The following is a 12,801-nucleotide window of genomic DNA, read 5'->3' as shown; positions in this document are numbered from 1 at the left end:
TAAACCGTGGATATAACCACAGAATTGTAGACCAGCAAATTCACAAAGCCACCAGAATACCAAGAAGTGATCTCCTTGAATACAAACAGAAGGAGACAAGCGACAGGGTACCTTTGGTGGTCACATATAACCCACACCTAGGAGCCCTACGCAAGATCGCCAGGAAACTACAACCCATCCTCCAGGAAGATACAAGACTGCAACAGGTCTTCCCTGAAGCACCCTTATTATCATACAGACAACCCCATAATCTCAAGAATATTATGGTGAGGAGTAAAGTATTCAGCAGTACAACTGAATGCGGGACAAAACCATGCCAGGACCCAAGATGCAAAACCTGCGCAATGCTCTACACAGCGGACACAATACAAATACCACACAAGAATCGAGAATACAAAATCAGAGGAGGGATCACCTGTTCCTCCAGCAATGTCGTGTACCTCATCATGTGCATGAAATGCCCAGGGGGCTGCTACTACATAGGTGAGACAGGACAGGGGCTAAACAAGAGAATGAACCTGCATCGCCACAGCATCACACGCAGAACAAGAGACAGTCCTGTTGGCGAACATTTCTCTGACTCTGGCCATATGATGAACGATCTGAGGGTTGCCATACTCAAAGGTAATCTTAAAACCCCGAAAGAGAGACGGTTGCATGAATACAAATTTATGCAACTGTTCGGGACACTTAGCAGTGGCCTAAACAGAGATCGAAATTTTATGAGTCATTACTGACACTAGCGAACTCTCTTCCCATGAGCGCTAAAGGCCATGTATGTACATACTGTGCTATATGTATGCACACACAGCTGTCTCTCACACATACTAATACTCCTTATTTTTCCATCCCTATACACCAATAGGGACCACATAGTATCCACACACACTTTTAGTTGTGCTACATACTCTCACATTTCCACACCCACCCACACCATTTATATCCCCTCTCACTCCACACACACCTTGTGTAGAGCACTGTTTATACTGTGGGCTCTCCATTCATTTTTATTCACACTGATACACATACACACTCTTTCTTCACTTGCTTTCAGTTACCCTTTGACACCTCCAGCCATAAATCTCATCCACACCGGGGGAAGGACCAGCACAGATAACATTCCAAGAGACACTGTTTTTAAGTAATCCTTGCTTCATTCATTGTAACATCGCCGGAAGAAGAGATCAGTGTATCTCGAAAGCTCGCACAAATAAAAGCATTTCGTTAGCCACAGAACGGTATCATCTATTTATTTTTTGATTATTGAAGCTCGGCTAACATGGTACTGATACCTCTACATATATATATATATATATATATATATATATATATATATATATATATATATATATATATATATATATATATATATATATATATATATATATATATATATATATATATATATATATATATATAGCAGGAAATGTTAGAGCACTGCGTGAAAATAGGGTTGGAGGCTAACTTAGAAAAATAAAAATGCTTTATTGAAGATGCATAATAGCAAAACCTACAGACAAGGTCCTGTGTGTGTGTGTGTGTGTGTGTATATATATATATATATATATATATACACACACACACACACACACACACACACACACACACACACACACACACACACACACACACACACACACACACACACACATCACATTAAAAAAAACCTCCCCAATACATATAAAAAATACCACAAGCCCCCCAATACATATACAAATTCCCCTAGTGGATGGTGGGGGGGGGTGGTTGCCGGTTGGCGGGGGGAATGAGGAGCCGGCTGGATGAGGCTGGGGAGGGCCACATGCGCTAGGCCCAAAACTGTTTGTAGCGCTGCGTGTAGGAGTGGTCTGCCGGTCTGAATGCTGGGCCGGGATTTGGGGTGGATGATGCCAATAGGTGTGGGGGCCTGGGGGGAAGTGGAAGGTGGATGCTGGTTTGGGGGGGGGAAGGTGGATGCCGGTGGGGGTGATACCCTGTCTGGGGAGGGTGCGCGGAGGACAGTGCTGATATTGGTAGGGGAGAGGAGAAGGTGGATGCCGGTAGGGTTGATGGGAAGATGCAGTGGATGCCGGTATGTGTCAGGGGAAGGTGCGGTGGATGCCGGCAAGGGTGAGGGGAAGGTGGATGCCGGTAAGGGGGCCAGTGGGGGATCTGAACTGGACGGACACTCACTACACAGACTGAGACAAAAAAAATCATACAGACACACACACACACACCAGATAACAGTCAGCATGTACAGTACTTAACATTTATGTTGTATGTGATTAAGCAGCTGCAAAGCCGGGAACATTCAAACTCGCTTCTCCCGCTTGTGCAGTTGCTTATATTAGCTTGTAGTCTGCCCCACTCCCCGCCCATGAGGAGGGCCCTGATTGGATCCCCTCTCCTCATATTTTTTTTTGACACTGGTTTTTCTAAGACACTTTTTTTTCTGACACACTGGAGGCCCGGCTGCGGGCCCCTGACTCAACGGCCCGAGACGCCAGTACCTTTTGTCCCACCCTGTTGTTGGACCTGCAAATAGGTAAAAGAATACAAATATGAATAAGAATTACATATCTTTGACATGAGCATTGTAGCTTAGTGGTAAGAAAACTGTTAAAATCCCTGTGTCATCGGTCCATGTAACCTTGAACAAGTCACTTTATTTGCCCAACCCAAGAGACAAAATTAGATGTGATAACATCAATGCAAATATTCTTGCAAGTTCTTTGGACAGGGCTCATTGTTCCTGTAGAATTCTATGCTTTCTATTTTGTGCTACATCAGAAAAAAAATATATGAGAAAGGGACAACTAAGATCAGGGCCGCTGAAAAGGAGGGGGGGAGGAGGAGACCTGGGTCAAGTGTCCCGGGCCCCGTGGCTCTAGGGGGCCCTGCGGCTGATCAAAGCAGTTGGGCCCAATCTCTTTCCGTGCCCAACTTATTTGCACAGTTGCCTGTCCTCTTGTTGCCGACGGATCTTGGCTTTTCCCCAGCTGCAGGCCTCCTTCACTGAAACTAACACTGTTCCACGCTGTGCCTCTGACATCAGTGCGCCCTGGGCCCAGCTTGGAGATTGTTTCCATAAAATATAATATTTTTTTGTTCAGGACGTTCAGTTCTCACCTGTTCCTGCCCATAGACCTTGATGGGTATTTATTTACATGCCGTTTTGAAACCATTTTTCAGTCCATACTGTGTTATTTACACAGGAATTGGACCACATTAGTTGGTTGGTTGACTCTATGTAAAAATCAATAACATTGAAAGAACAGACCTGGCCCCGATTTCTGGTCATCAATATTTCTTACTCTAACACTTTCTGTATCCCAGTGCAAATACTTAAACCACAATTTTTGTTATATTTTGTTATAAAACAATAGTTGCCTTTATTCCCCCAGACCCCCCATATCCTTAGGAACAATGCAAGTCTTCTCTTTTCAGTACATACATATATTATCCCCATCATCATTGTCGTCCCTTTTCAATCCCAATCCACTGCTGGATGAAGGCATCTCCAATGATCTTCCAGGCACTGCGATTGCAAGCCTCTATGTTGCCATGAAACTTCTCAAATATGTATACCTTGTGTTGTAATACATTGCTATAAATATAATTACTATTACAATTACAGGTATGCTTAAAGTGAGACAGTGTAGTACAATAGGGCATTTCATGCCTCCTTCACAGGCTCCTCCTCAGATCACACCACTCAATCTAACCACTGTGTGTCAACTTTTAGCCCACAAGGTACTCATTGTAATGCCACTACCAACAATCCTTGACAGCAGTTTAACTACTGTATGACTTAACAATGGGCTGAATGAAGCTAAGTTTGAAGACCTGTAGATATACTCAGGTGTATATTATCTTTACCCAAGATAGCCTCATTGTGCCTAGAATTAAACCAACCCAATACAACTCTCACGTCATTTGATTTAAAGGGTATCATCCTAGTTTTCCTCACACTTCGCTGCCACCATCAGTTTGGTGTAATCAGTCCCTTAAAGGTGTAATCTCCACTATTCATTGTTTTGCATTTCATTTTGATAACAGAGGCTCCTGTGGAGCGTCATTTTTGATGAAGGAAAATAGTGCACTTGCATTTCTATGTCCAGCCTAGCTAGGTATTGTTTCACAATGGAAATCACGATTTATCACAAGTCTTCCTAATACCATTGTTGGTAACTAACAAAATGAAGAAAGAGGGCAGTAGCAGTTTCATGGGTGTTTCTTGCTATTGTTTTCTGTCTCTTCTTCTCTTGCTTAACCCTACTACCCACAGCTCTTCCTTTTATTGAGGAGACTATTATATCTACAGCGGCATCAGGTGAGTTATATGTCTGTAGGCAAGCTGAAACAAGACAATAATATATAGTTACATAGTTGATGAGGTCGAAAAAAGACATATGTCCATCAAGTTCAACCTATGCTAAATTTAGACGACATACTTTATCCTATTTCTGTACTTACACTATATTGATCCAGAGGAAGGCAAACAAAAACCCCAGTGAAATATCATCCAATGATAGAACCCTTTCCTTTGTTGCTGGTGAAATCTCTTTTCCTCCAACCTTAAAGATGACCCTGTGTACTTTATACTGCTCTTGGGATGACTAGTTCTTTTGAAAGCTCCTTGTACTGACCCCGAATATATTTTTAATATCATGTCAATAATAATTGACAAGTCTTGTTAAGATCATCAAAAACTAGCTTTTAAATTATTATTTACCTTAGCGGGTAACCACTATGGTAATTAAGGGGTAAACCCCTCCCACTATCTCCAGGGGGCCTAATCACCCTCCCTGGGGCAACTAGGCCCCCCATCAAACACAGTAATGGACAATAGCCCTATTAGCCAAATATGGCTAATACCACCTTTGTCCATTTTTGAAGAATAAAAAACATTAAAATACAAATTGCAATACAATAAAAACAAACACTAGCCATTACATTAATTGATTGTCACTGTGGTTACCTATGCCCTCAATGGAATAAATGTAACAGAGACAGATGCGACTATGAAAATGACCATGTAATAAATTGGTCAAAACATGACAACACGACAAGATTAACTGCCCATAAATGTGAGACAAATTATAAACTCCAGAGGTTTCATTTATGGAATTCTGAATTCAATTCCAGAAAACATACATACCTCCAATAATTATCAGAGCAGCAATATAAATAGGAGCTCAAATAGACATTATATCAACTACAGAGAAAAATCCCATTATGAGAAAAGGAGAAATTATGCCAACTATCAGGAGAGGATGAGAAATAGAAAAAGATAAGAATTTTCCCATAAATATAGGGAACCCACATCCTCTTCTGTTCTTTTTTAGAGGAGGAGAGCAGATACTCCTGGAGGAAACCACTAGCACATTGGGCACAGAGGAACCGATTTTCTCTACTTCTGGAAGAATATATCATTGCCTCCACATTGAGGAGAAAAAGAGACGATGGTTTAAGAGGAGTACTGGGAGGAAGACATTCGAAGCAAAAAAAAAAAAAAAGAATTAAATAATTAATACAGAAAGTGTTTTTCATATTAGTGATATCACTTTAAGCAAGGAATAACTGGGAGTGTTATCTAAGCGTTTACAATTTGCACCCACTGTAGGACCAAGTTCCTTTAAACTATTTGTAGACGCAAACAAATAAATGAGAAAGTTAACCATTAAAATACATTTTTAAAGAGAAATTTAGAACTCCACAATCATTGTTCCAAATGAAGACAATACAAGCACTTTTAAACATTCAAAATTGGAAACAAAAATCTTCTGTTTACCCCCTATTTGACAAAGGAATTTTTGTTAAGACTTTTTCACATGATCCTACATGATCTAACATGATTTTGATTTACTGACTGAAAACAACTCCAGAAGAGTAATCTTGCTAAACAAGAAATTCAAGCTGTTGAAAATGTATGTATGTATATCTTTATTTATATAGCACCAAAAGTGTACTCAGCGCTTCACAAAGAATACAGAATAGGGAATTATTATAATACAATAAGCGCAGCAAAATCAGACAATAGGAAAGGAAATCCCTGCCCCGAAGTTTACAATTTAAGTGGTATGTTGGGAGACTTTACAGAGACAGCAGGTGAGGGAATAAGTGTAGTGGATGGCAATGCTTGGCCACAATGGTTGATAGGAGTGACTGTGGGTCTTGGACAATAGGCATGAGTGCAAGCTATTGGGATGCTTGATTTGTGAGGCGAGTTTTAAAGGTTAGTCATTATTAACACAATTAGTAGGGGAAGAGGTGGCAGGGAGGCGTGGGTGAGAGCAGGTGTGTATATGGCTGGGTCCAGGATTAGGAGAGATATCCCAAGCAGCAGGAAGGAGTAGATAGATAGAGGGTGTGAATAGAGGATTTGTGGGGCTGCTTTTTATTGAGGCGTAAAGAAGTTGTTGGGAAAGTGGTCTAGAAATAATGGTGCAGTGTATGGGCACAGGCATAGGTGGAGGGGAAGAGAGATGAAGAAATGTGATAGGAGGGGGTGGGGATGTTGGAGAGAACAGAAATGTTTACAAAGGAGTGAGGAAACAGTCAACAGAATAAGCAATAGGGAGGGCATAGTGAGATGCAGGAGGAGAGACTTCTCAGGTATTGGAAGATAGGAAGAGTACAAATTATCAGAGCATTTAGTTCTCACAGTTGTAGAGTTGTTGTAGTTAAAGTGTAGAGTCCAGATCCTCTTGTATTGATCACCTCAAATTTCAACTCCAAAATTAACTCCACAGACACTTTGGCAGACAATCAAGATTTAGGGCTCTATGCAGTAAGCGGCGAAAAAGTGCAATCGGCAAGGGTACCTTATCGGCATGATTCTGGCGATTTTCCCTCTTCGTATGCAATAAGTGCCGAATCCATTCCGAATCAAGCCGAAAACATTTGCGCCCACTCTGCCGATGATTTGCCGATCACACACAGGTGTATCGGCGTGCATGGTGGGGTGCTGTTAGGTTCGCCAATTAAACTTCTTGCTGAATCTGCCGAAGCAAGCATGTTTTTGATTGAGCGGCCCATTTAAAGGCAGTGTGTATTGTTATTCATTCTCTGTGTTGTTGGGAGTGAGAGAGAGAGAGACACACAGAGCTGGCCGATTTACAAATTTCATATTGACTGAGAGAGTTGTTGGGTATTGTGAGACGTTTGTCCTGTGTTTTGTTTACATCTTTGTCTTGTTTTCCATTTGTAAGTGTTCAGTGCGATTGGCTTTAAATTTATTTTCTGTTCTTTGTGAGTGCTAGAGGTATGGCCGCAAGGCGTGGGAAGAGTGATGCTGGTGTGAGTGGTAGTGGTAGTCGTGCGAGTATGCATCTGAGTGAACGTAGGGTTCAGGGGAGTGCTGTTGCTGCGAGTGCGAATGGTGTTGCTGCGAGTGCAAATGGTGTTGCTGGGAGTGCGACTGGTGTTGCTGGGAGTGCGACTGGTGTTGCTGGGAGTGCGAGTGTTGTTGCTGGGAGTGCGAGTGGTGTTGCTGGGAGTGCGAGTGGTGTTGCTGGGAGTTCGAGTGGTGTAGCTGTGAGTGCGAGTGCTGCTGGTGGCTCTGTTGCTGGTGCTGCTGGGGTGTCTGGTGGTGGGGTGGTTGCTGGTGGGCCGCTTTTGGAGTCTCTTCCATTGGAAGAAGGAGAATCCAGTCAGCAGCAGCCAAGCTCGGGGCCTGCACGTATTCGGAAGAAACGTCTGGAGCGCCCACGTAATCCTCGGTTCAATGAACAGGAAAATACAGTTCTTGTCACAGGGATTCTGGAGCACTATGACTGTCTGTATGGCCATTTACTAGGTACGTCTATCTTTGCATTCATTCTTCAAAGACATGTTATCCTAGGTCATGTGAGGTGTCTTAATATCAAAATATTATTCCATAATATCTATCACTTCAACTTAATTGTTACACACATATTTTCCTCATGCTTTACAACGACAATAACAATCAGTCGTACAATTTGCCCAAAGTTCATACAATATTCATGCAAGCTTCCTTACATTTGTATGTTTACACGTAAATGCTCATGTGGTACACATATTACAACTAAAACAGCATGTTTGGTATTTCTTGGAACAGGTAGCAGTTTAGGAAACTGTTCATTTTTATAATAATAATTAACGTCATATATGATGTATGTATTTCAAGGGCGGACAAGTTCAGCATCAAAAAAAGAAATGTGCAATCAAATAACATTGGCTGTGTCTGCGTGTGGGAATCATGTCAGGGACCGGAAGAATTGTCGGAAGAGATTTGACGATATCAGGGCAACCTTAAAGAAAAAAATACAAGCACAACGGATGCATGCTTCTGGCACTGGAGGTGGGCCGCCAGCAAAAGCTCTCATCTTAACACCATTGGAGGAGCAGATGCGGGAAAAAAATTTCCCGTCGTTGTGGAGGGTTTGCCCGGGGACAGGGATATCGGAATTTATTCTGCGCCATTTCCACCAGGTGACAAATGTTACTGTACTAGGCGTGTCATAGGTTACAGTTCTTATCTATATTTCCGCTGCTACTTATACTTTTTTCACAATATAAGCATACCTACATATATATCTGTATATATGTCTCTCTGTCTATATCTATATATCTATCTATATATATTTATATCTAGTTGTCCTACAAAAAGTAACAATTAATATATATGGTGGCAAAAGGTGGCACTGAGTGCTCATTTGCATGTCATTTCCCACAATCCCTTGCTGCGGTGGAAACACTGTATGCTGGCCGATGATGGGGAATGACAGGGTTGCAGACCTGTCTAAGACATGCAAATTAGCATACAGTAATATGTACTGTTGCTGTAAATATATATATATATATATATATATATATATTTGAGTGATAATCTATGTAACACCTATAAACAGGACATTACTGCCTCATTAACTCTTGCATGGAAGATAGTGCATTCAAAGGCGACCATACATAAATTGCACTAACACATTTCGTTATTTTTAATTAAACGTCCTTTTTTGCTTCATGTCATATACAGAGAGCATAATTTAGGAACATGTAGCATATGTTATTGAATTGTGTTCATATGTAGCTCACTTCAGATTATTATTTCACTCATGTACCAGTGTGTGAAACCAGCTGCAATTAATATGTCATCACATCATAGAGGAGAACACAGGGGGTGGGGTTGGTCACCCAGCCAGATCACAGGGTCATGTTACAGTCAACTTTTTTGACACGAATTACAGCTGCTACAAACCAATAAAATCTCAGGGTGCTGTCACATCTTGGGGGAGGGACTACAGTTCTTAGAAGCTGGCAAGCTACACAGAAGTTCATCACATTCATTTGAAATGGTAATTCTATGAAAACTTTCACCCACCAGGCCACTATGTATGAAAACGTACTTAACTCATTCGTTCACTCATATGTTCTTTGAACCTTATAGAAACGGCACATTATCACACCAGTAGTATCTGTGAGTGACACACTGCATGTGTTGTTGAGTGTCAGCCACATTGAGCGCTACACCTGCTTCTATTAATTGTTCACACATATCCCATAAAAAATTAGTTTACATTTCCACAATTACATACTGAATTATAAGCAGAGTCAACTTTGCTGTGATGGTAGTGATGTACATTATTATTTTAATATTACTACACAAGATATGCAGTGTATGTCCAATAAAACACTTAATTGTACAACGCATTACGGCATAAACATTGTATGTTGTATGGTATTTACAAAACAAGTGGAAAGTAGCCTCACATGTACATTTATGTTAAAATGGATAATGTACAGCTTGCCAGAAACATCTTTTCATTTCATTAAGTGATGCTGATATTTAGCCATAAATACTCCAAATACACAAACTCTATGTTAATTATGTACACATGTCAATCAAAATCTTATGTTATTCTTCTATATAGTTGCTCCTGGAGCTCGTGTGTCACCTCACACTGAACAAGTCTCATCACCTGGCTCATCCAACTCCTCATCAAGGCTGGAAGGTGAGTGTATGAGGTGCAGGACATCTAATGTGTACATTTCTACATGTTATGTTGCCATGCTAAATAAATGCCTTTCACATGTAATTAACTTCACATCAGTTATTGTCACAGAAAATGTAGTTTGTAATGACAACATGCATTGTGTGTGATGTAAACTATCAGCTATGATTTGTGAGGTTACAACAACCTTTCATTCATTCTTCTTTCACACTGAGTCGAAACATAATTGTTACTTCAAACTACATTTTAATTTGACACAACTGAAAACTTATGCAAACATGTTATGAGTTACACTGTGAGAACAAGTCTCATTATATTGACAAACAACTGAAAGTTCCATGGCAGTTCTTAATGTCTTCATTTATTTGTAGAAGCTGATGTTGCCAATGAAGGACAAATTCAATCAAGTGTACATGAAGATCTTCCCACTCGACGAGTAACACAGCATTCAAGTCCTCCTGCTCGTGACACATATTCAGCTATTGCAGCTTCTGAAGAAAGAATCTTGGTTGAAGAAAATTGTTGCCACACAGAAATGATGTCAGTGCTTGAAAGGATGATATCACAGCAGGAAAGGATGATATCACAGCAGGAAAGGACAATATCACAAATGTCACAACTAGAAAGAGTCTTCATCCAAGTTCCTAAAGAAATACAAAATGTAAACAGGACATTACAAGCAATAGTTATGAATCTAAGCCAAGATAATCAGTTGAGAATTACTGCAAGAGAACAATAATTCCACTTTACCCCATCTGAGGATGGATCGTTACATGCTGCAAGTTTTTCACCCGAGTCATCAGTTCTTCATTCCCCAGTTCTGGATGATACCGGTACAGTAGGTGCAAGTTCTGTGCAGGTCCCTGTAAACATCCAACCGCTTACATCTGTTCAAAATTAGGAACGGACACCTACAACTGAGACACGGAAAAAAAAGTTAGCCCAACAATTACTACTGACCAGTTTTTGGAACAAGATTAAAACACCAAAACAGGAAACGGCTCCACCATCAGTCGTGCAATCTGTACCAACTGGTTCACAACTGCCACAACCCACACCCAGTGCCCCTGAAGTTTCACAGCCCACACCCACTGCCCCTGAAGTGTCACAGCCCACAACCAGTGGCCCTGAAGTGTCACTGCCCACACCCAGTGCCGCTGAACTGCCACAGGCCAGTACAAGTCGTACAGTTAAGGCCAAAGTAGTTGGCAAACGGAAAAGGCTAACACAACAGCCAACAAGCAGGCCTGTGACTCAGTCTCAAAAGGAAAAACAAAAATAAATGATCACATTCACTAAATCTGTAGTTGGCCTGGTGGTGTTTGATGCTGATGATTTCATGAATACTGTATGTATGATCAAGTCCTGATGCTTCAAAACATTCAAGTATGTCCTTGTACACATGAAGGGTTTGAAATGTTCACTGTCTGAATTAATGCATAATTTATTACATATATTTATGTATTATTCATCAGTTAATTAATGGTACAACTTCACACAGTTGCCATGTTTATAGAAGCTGACATTCACTTACCTGTTAAACATTTTATGTATGTGTGTTTGTTTGGTAATGTAGATAGTCATTGCATGCCAATATTATTGGCATCCAACTTTAAGTAACTATCTATATAACAGCATACATCTTAAAGTTGAGCTTTCTGGAGTATTAACTCTGTAACACATTACTTACCTTCACCTTCTTTCATACTTCATAATGTTGGCATGTCATCATGTATGAGTAGTGGTTAGAATAACATATCTGTTAGTGTGTATTAATATATCTGTAGTGTCTATGGATATATGTACACACACACAGTGTGTGTGTGAGTATGTGTGTATATATATATATATATATATATATATATATATATATATATATATATATAATCAAAAAATAAAAATAAATAAAATAAAATAAATAAAAAATAAATAGATGATACCGTTCTGTGGCTAACGAAATGCTTTTATTTGTGCGAGCTTTCGAGATGCACTGATCTCTTCTTCCGGCGATGTTACAATGAATGAAGCAAGCAAAAGCTATACTATAAACAGTGTCTATTGGAATGTTATCTGTGCTGGTCCTTCCCCCGGTATGGATGTGTTTTATGGCTGGAGGTGTAATACTTTGAATCAGAGAGTTGCCTGTGTGCTTCCCGCATGTAGTCTGTGGTGTTCATTATGACCACTGCTCCTCCCTTGTCCACAGGTTTGATTGTTATGTTGTGGTTGGCCTTTAGCGATTCTATGGCTTTCCTCTCCATCAGTGTCAGATTATATGTTTGTTTCCTTACTTTGTCCAGGATGGTGGTTTTGGCGCTGTGTCTGAAGCTTTCAATGTACCGGTCCAATGTGGGGTTGCTCCCAGTTTGTGGGATCCAGTTGGATTTTTGCTTCTTCCTGCTCATGTGCAGCGGCTCTCCTTCTGCAGTGTTGGCATAATCTTGGTTGTGTCTGTTGTGGAAGAACTCCTTAAGACGCAGCCTTCTGAAGAATTCTTCCAGGTCACTGCACAGCTCAATCTTGTCCATAAAAGAAATCCTAGAATTGCTCCAAGGAGTACTGATGCTACAAATCGTATGCAGAAACTATCAAATGTCCAGAAAAAATATATACTGCATAGTATTAAAGCCAACTTCCGTTCAGAGTCCCATTGAAAAATAAATGAAGCATAAACATATATTCACCCCGCTTGAACCCTGTATCGTGGCGTACCGCGGATAGGGGCTAAGATGTGGTAGGGAGGATGTGAAGCCACAACACAGCTGCGTCCCCTGAGAAGGAACCATAAACAACTGAATGTGTCACCACCCTCCGCCACTGCCCTCATACATCCGGAGCCACA

At 40.7% G+C, this 12,801-nt stretch overlaps 1 long non-coding RNA gene across 1 annotated transcript in view; it reads right to left on the bottom strand.

Moving 5' to 3' along the window:
- Positions 1-10,714: 10,714 nt before the first annotated feature.
- The window catches only part of LOC142492129 (uncharacterized), a 6,590-nt gene continuing 4,503 nt past the window's right edge, over positions 10,715-12,801 (bottom strand). The window contains exon 3 of the long non-coding RNA XR_012800763.1: positions 10,715-10,876. This is a non-coding gene — a long non-coding RNA (uncharacterized LOC142492129). The remainder of the gene's footprint in view (positions 10,877-12,801) is intronic.

The sequence above is a fragment of the Ascaphus truei genome, chromosome 4 (genome assembly GCF_040206685.1).
Source record: "Ascaphus truei isolate aAscTru1 chromosome 4, aAscTru1.hap1, whole genome shotgun sequence".
In the NCBI taxonomy this organism is placed as follows: Eukaryota; Metazoa; Chordata; class Amphibia; order Anura; family Ascaphidae; genus Ascaphus; species Ascaphus truei.
This window is presented reverse-complemented; position numbering and strand designations above follow the sequence as displayed.